Raw genomic sequence first — 7,122 nt, 5'->3', positions numbered from 1 at the left:
ATATGTGGAATCTAAAGAAAAGAATAAATGAATGAACTAATCAGAAACAGTTTTGGAGACATAGAGGAAAAACTGAGGGTTGCTAGATGGGAGGGGGGTGGGGATAAGGGGGAAGGTGAGGGGATTAGAAAACAGTCAGTAACCACAAGATGGCCATGGGGTTTTGAAAATTAATTTGGGGAACGTAATCAATAATGTAAAGATGTTGTAGGGTATCCGATGGACACGTGTCCCATTTGGGAGACCACCTCAGGGGTGATGTAGATGCCTGATCTCTGCACTGTACACCTGAAGCTGAACAATAATTAATGCCAACTACAATTATATATATATATGTATATACTTACAAGAAGCGGAGTACAGCATTAGGAATAGAGACAGTGGAAATGTAACGGCTGTGTGTGATGTCAGAGGGATAGTGGATGGGGGGAGGGGGTTCACACAGTGTGAGGGATATAAATGATAAACGTCTAAGTATTACTTTGTCTTGTGCACCTGAAACTAACAACAACAACAACAAAGCAGACACACAAAAGAAAGACACACAGCGATCCACATCTCGAGGCAAGTCGGAAAATCCTTGATTACCCCATTGACTGCTTCTGGAGAAGATAAATCGTGACTCGGAGTTAGTCGTGTCCGCATGTAGTGTGAGTGAAGTTCAGCTCTCTGCCTTTCTGCCAAGTCGATGGCCCCTGGGCTCCTGAAGGTAAGCGGGTCATAGGCAGCTTTTGAGGTAATTCTGTTTACATCTCTGCTCCCATCATGTCAGAGCCGGGCACCGTCAGGCATTGTCACTGGGTCTCAGCTGCAGACGAAGGACGGAGCTTTCTGAAAAGCACGATGTGGCTGACGGTGCCACAGTGTAACCCTGGGAATTATTTCCTGACCCCGTCTTTCCCGTCACTGGAAAGGTGGAAGAAACTGCCTGTGAAATGAGCTGCTTGTTAGTATTCAAGCTTTAAAACACCGGTTTGGAAAATCAGCTTACAAACTTTTATGCTTTAATTTCCTGTCCGTAAGGGTGTGAAAAACAAGTCAGTCTGGTGTGGCAATGACTGGAAGGTGACGCGCCCAACGTCAGAGTGGATCGCAGGCCTCACTGCTTTCCCATCGTCTCGCAAACTCCCTCCATAGTCTGTGGAATTAAAAAAAATGTGATTCTCCATTAGTGCCTTTTAGTCTTAGAGCATAATTGTAAATTAGTGAAATTCTAAAGAAGTGGAAACATTCCACTGTAGCAGCTCTATTCTGTAGTTTGCTCATGTAGGTGTAACGTGTGTATATGTAGTTTTATATTCGTATATTTCTGAATGGGTTTCCCTCTTGCCTTTAGACATAAAAGGCACAATTTTGAGGGGAAAATATGACTTTTTTTCCTTTACCCATTCTCATCCTCTTAGGCAATTAGGGGCCTACACTTTTGATAGAAATGACCATGAACTTATGAGTGCAGGTAGTATCAGCATTTACAAACATACTTCATAGAACCTATCCTGGTAACACCTGCCCGTCTGAACCATCCAGTAGTTTCTTCTGCATTCCTGTTGCTTTTCATGAAACTGCGTCCCCTCACAGGGTGTCCATAACAAGGCGTGTGGGGAGGAGTCGTCTGGCAGCTCCCAGAATCCCTAGCAGGCTGTGCTGGCAGCACCAGCTGCTTCACTCTCCACATCCACACACCTGGGAGCGTGCGCTCCGGCCAGGTGCTGGGACGGCAAGCTGGGGCCTGAGCTGAGACACGCAGGACAGGGACGTTGGTTGGGTATAAGAAGGTGGGCTTCTTTGAAGAAATAGACACAGAATGTGAAATTGGTTTCGTGCTTTTGATATTTGCTTCAGTAGCTGCGTTTGACTATTTTCCTGCGAGTACCACTTGTGCGTTCACGCTCTAACGTACCAGCTGTGTTCAGGGTGAGTGCTGAGCATTGGTTTCAATGAGGAAACAGGGTGGTAGTGGGGTGAGCTCGGGGGCTCGGCGTCGGCCCGTTGGGATTCTGACCTCAGCTCCACCCCATTAGCTGTGTTCACTGGGCAAGTGGTCAGCCTTTAAGTCCTTGTGTCCACCTGTGACATGGACGTGACCACAGTTGCTTCCTCAAGGGGCTGTCGTTACACTGAACGTAGCTCATCTCTAAGATGCAATGAAAACGGTGTCTGGCACAGGTAAGGGCTTCCAGCACGTTACGTGCAATTAGGGAGAGTCTGGAAGAAGGAAGGTAAGAGCAGGGCCAGTACCCGCCCAAACCGCAGGCTCTTCCACGCTGACGGCTATGAGGGCACCATGCTGGCTTCTGTTCCCCAGCGTCCCAGCCTGGCGCCGGGCACATAGTAGGACGCGCAGCTGCTTGTTGCAGGATGACAGGTCCTACTCTTGAGGAGACTGGTGTCTGGAGGAGACGTGCAAGCCCAGTCTTCACCATGACCCGTGGAAACGACTCTCATTCCCATCTTTTCAATGAGAAAATGCTAGGTCTACCCCCACGAGGCTGTAAACTGCACAGTAGAAGGGAGCTTGTCTGTTTTTTATTTCTGTTTGTTTTGTTTTAACCTCATGGATCCCAAGTACTTAGAAGAGTACGTGGCACGTAGCAGCGGCTCAGTGGGTGCCCGGGTCTGCTCACTGGCGTGGTGGGAATCTGGATTCTCAGTGCACTTCTCCTCCCACCACGCTAAGCTGTTGGCCAAACAGCAGTGACTCAGGGGGCCCAGGAAGGTAGGAGCGCCGTGCCGTCACGTGTGGCCTGCAATGTCCTGCTCCAGCTTAGCCCTTTCCTGGGAGGAGGCAGGTGTCCTGTCCTGTCCCTTGGTACCCCACCCTTCAATCAGGAGTCTGAGCTGCGATTGTCAGGGTCATACACAAATCTCCCATCCTGTCCTGCCCTTCTTCCCTCCCTCCTTCCCAGCTTCTCTCTCCCTCCGTCTCCCCAAACACTCAGGAAACTCCCGCTGTGTCAGCCACGGAGCTGGGCCCTGGGGCCTCCTCCCAGTAGTGCATCGTTGGAAGTCAGGGTGAGAGGGCCAGTGGGCCCGGCTGCTGCCCAGGCCTCTGGGTGCTCCCAAATGACACCCTCTGTCTTCTACAAAGCGTCCGCTCCCACCAGCGGGTCTCCTCTTCTGGCCGCCTCTTCTGGCCTCCTGTGGTCTGGAGAGAAAAGCAGCTCCCTGGTTGTCGTCTTTCCCTGGCCTCAGGAACTGCCCCTGTGCACGCAGGTGGGTGTGCGGTCAAGCCCTCCAGGACACCTGGGGGTGGACTTCTGGGGTTCAGCCTCGGCCCAGCACAAGCTTCCCCGGCCCTGGCTCCCTCTGCACCCCCGACTCCCGTCTGGCTGCTGTGCTGTGGGGCTCCCTCTCCCCAGCTTGGTCTCCCCTCTCAGGAAACACTCCTGTTGTCCAACGTCAGATACACCTGTTCCCACTGTCTGCCTGGCTTTCTAGCTGTTTATGGCCCGGGTGGAGGTCTGGACTTGTTACTTTCTTATGGCTGAAGCAGACAGTCCAGCACTATTTTTAACGGCAAAAGTCTTGGTCTGGATAAAATGCAGGCACCTAGTTAAGTTTGGATTTCAGATAAGCAGTGAGTAATTTTTAGAATGAGCACATCCTTTGTCGGGGTCCTGTGTCTTGTTTGCTCAATCTGGCAGCGCTGGGCCAGGGCTAGTGGGGGTTGCTCGGGGGCGGGGGGAGCCTGCTGTCTGCCTATTCTCACAGGGCAAATCTCACCCCACGAAAACTGGCTTTCAACTTCAGGCATTCTGTGCCTCAGCATTGAGAAAACGGGGGAGACTTGGAAAGACCCAGAGAGGAAGTAGTAAGAGACGTGCTGACTGTTGGAATCGGAAGGGACGTAGGTGACCCCTGTGCGCGTCCCACGTGGCGCAGGCAGGTGGAGGGCCAGAGAGGGATTTTCAAAGTTCAGTGTCTGCAGTACTCGTTTTCAATATCAAAGTCTTGCACTGTCTAAAGTGAGAGACTGTTAAGGAAATGTCATCAAATAAGTGAAATTTAAGTGTCGCTTATGAAGCAATGTTAATTTTTTAGCTTGAATTGTTCTTGTCATTACTTCTGCAATTATGAAATTGCTAATAGCTTTAACTTAATATGGACATTGCTGTAATTCTTTACAAATTAAAACTTGACAAATTAAAAATGTTTTTTAATTGAAAAAACAGTTGTGGAGGGACTATGGTATTTATTAATGACAGATGCTTGTTAAGTGGAAATGTTCATGATGACGAATGGGTGTAAGAGGAAATGTGTCCCCCATGTGAGGATGACACTGGCCACCTTATTTTTGACCAATCAAAACCCCGGGCGCCGACGAGAAACTCTAAACGTATGTTTCTGATCAGATATCAGTGAAAAGGGAAACTGTGTCCCCGTGTGCAGGGTCCCAGAGAGTAAGCTGCCATTGCAACCAAGTTAGAATGGAGACATGTTGGTTAATCAGTATATTTTCTTTAGCTCTTGTGCTTTAAGGGAATGTTTATTTTTAAAATGTCCTATGATATTGGGATGAAAATGCTGAAATCAGGTGGACCTGTGATGGTTAAACCTTAAAACCAAAATGGGTCTGATCAGACGGGCAGAGAGACAGAAGAGCTACCTAAGTAAGCTGCTGCCCCCACTGCCCTCACTGCCCCCACTCTCCTCTAGGGGCTGAAGGCAGGACCCCCTGACCCTCAGGATGCCCACCTCTGCCCCTGACGCAGTAGAGAAGCTTTGTGGCTGGTCCCCCCAGTGCCCTACTCCAGCATCTCCTCACCCCCCCCAGAACCTTGGATCTGGTTTTTACACTTCATCTGTCACTGAGCCTGGTCCTTGTGTGGCCTCATGCTTGCTTCTTGCGCTGGCTGAAGACTCCTGATTCCCTAGACAGTGACTTGTCAGCCCCCAGGCAGAGCATTTAGACTGTGGTCATGTTGAAACATGCAGTTGGGAAGGTGGCTGGTCACCATGGAAACAGGAGAACAGCAGCCACCCTGCTGCGAGGTTTTCTCCACCCTCTCCTAATCCTTTTGTTGAATTTAAATTTTTTCTGCCTCCATATTATCAATTTCCGAGAGCTAGTTTTTCTGTTCTCAGAATACTTTTGTTCTTCAAAATTTCCCTTCTCTATATATTCCTATTTTTAAAAGAATTTTTGTCCCTTTCGTGGATGCATTATCTTTTCGTTTTGTCTGGTACTATTAAATAAAATCTTAGGGGGTGTTTTCAGGGTTTGCAAAACAAAGTCTGTACTATTTTGGACTGTGTCTTTCCCAAATGTCCGATGACCTTATGTTTCAGGGTATAGCACTAAAGTGATGATTGGAAGCTATGTACTCATGGGTGGTCTTCACTGTGGGCTGGTCTCCATGACCAGTTTGGAGGGGACCCCCACCAGCAGAGGTGTGAGGTCTTCCCTGGGCTGGTCAGATTCTTCAGAGTGTGTGAGCCTGGCTGCCAGGGCGTGGGGGAGAAAGTGGGCCCTGAGTGGCCATTGGGCAGACTCTCACTGAGGTCCTGTGTGATATTTCTCCCTCACGTTGCCTGGTGCTCCCAGACCCAAAACACTCTACCCCTCTCCAGAGAACAAAACTTCTGATTTCTGCTGGGGAGCGGAGGTTTGAGGGGATCGGGGTGTCTAATCACTTCCCCCTATTTATTAGATTGTCTAGGATCTTCAGATACACAGTAGGGGTCACCTCTCTTTTCCTCGGCCTCTGAGAGACTTGAATAATCAATTAAAATCCTCCTTCTGACTGAACTCGGACACGATCTTACAATCTTTCCTTGTTTTTCTGTATTTATCCCCAAACTTTTATTCTGAAAGATCTTAGACACCCCTGGAAAGTTGGTGGTGTAATGAACACCCACACCCATTTACTGAGATTGACTGGCTGTTATTATACCATCATACTTGTGTCTGATCCCATGTATATGTGTCTATATGTGTATGTGCAGGTATATATACAACTTTGTTTTGTTTTGCTGGACCTTTCGTGAGACAGGGCAGAGAACTGACATTTTAGTCCTGAATACTCCACACACACTTTCCAAGAATGAGAACGTCCTCCTACGTAATCACAACAGAACTTCTACACTTGGTGTATTCGTGTTTTTTTCTGTTGTGACAAACAGCCACTTGGTGGCTGAAAACAACGCAGATTCGTTCTCATGCAGTTCTGGAGGTCTCAAGTCTGCAATGGGGCTCCCTGGGCTCAGACCAGGTGTTCGCTGGGCTGCGCGCCTTCTGGGGGCCCCAGGAGGAAACTCGTCCCTGGCCTCTCGTGCCTGCCCTGCGACCCTCAGCTCACTGCCCCTTCCGTCTTCAAAGCCAGGCTGATGGAGTCCTTCCGTTACCACATTGCCTGTCACTGACTGTCCCTCCTGCCTCTTCCGTCCTTTAAGTACCCTGGTGATTACATTGGGCCCGCCTGGGTCACCCAGGAAAAGAACCCAATTGAGGAGCAGTTGATTTAGCACCTGCAGCCTTCCTTCCCTCGGGCCATGCAAGCCACATCTATCTCCACAGGTGCTGAGGACTTGACTGTCTTAGGGGTGGGGGGCGTTAGTCTATCACACACGGTGACAGTACAACTATTTACAACCAGCATGTCCCCTCTCGATCGGATACTGTCCTTTAAGCCTGACTTAAAACACCAATGAACAGCCATGCAGGGCCCTTGGCGACCAGGTCACTTCAGTCTTTTTAAATCGAGGACAGTTCTTCGGCTTCTTGGACTTTCATCATGGACATTTTGAAGAGTGTGGTCAGCTGATTTGTGGAGTTCCCAACTGGCTGTTTTGAAAAATTAAAAAAAAAAATTTTTTTTTGGTAACCCACTGAATGACCAGACGTAAGTTGTGAAGCTGCTGGTGTTTGTTTAAGTTTCCAGCAAAGACCAGCATTGTCTTTGAGGAGCCCAGCCGGGTCGCTCCCCGCTGCGCGTCACTCCACAGCCAACAGACAAGGCGGCCAGTTATGGAGGCCGCTGAAGACCGAGTCCCACTGGTGGGAATTAATGTATGGATGAGATAGAAAGTTTGGAAACTGCAGAGCCGACTTTGGTCCTGGACACAGGGGGCTCCTTCCCCCAGGCCAGAGAAGGGATGCATGGGATTCGGAGAGAGAGCAAT

Source organism: Rhinolophus sinicus, chromosome 2, assembly GCF_057876585.1.
Source record: "Rhinolophus sinicus isolate RSI-liver-muscle chromosome 2, RSI-T2T, whole genome shotgun sequence".
Lineage (NCBI taxonomy): Eukaryota > Metazoa > Chordata > Mammalia > Chiroptera > Rhinolophidae > Rhinolophus > Rhinolophus sinicus.
This window is presented reverse-complemented; position numbering follows the sequence as displayed.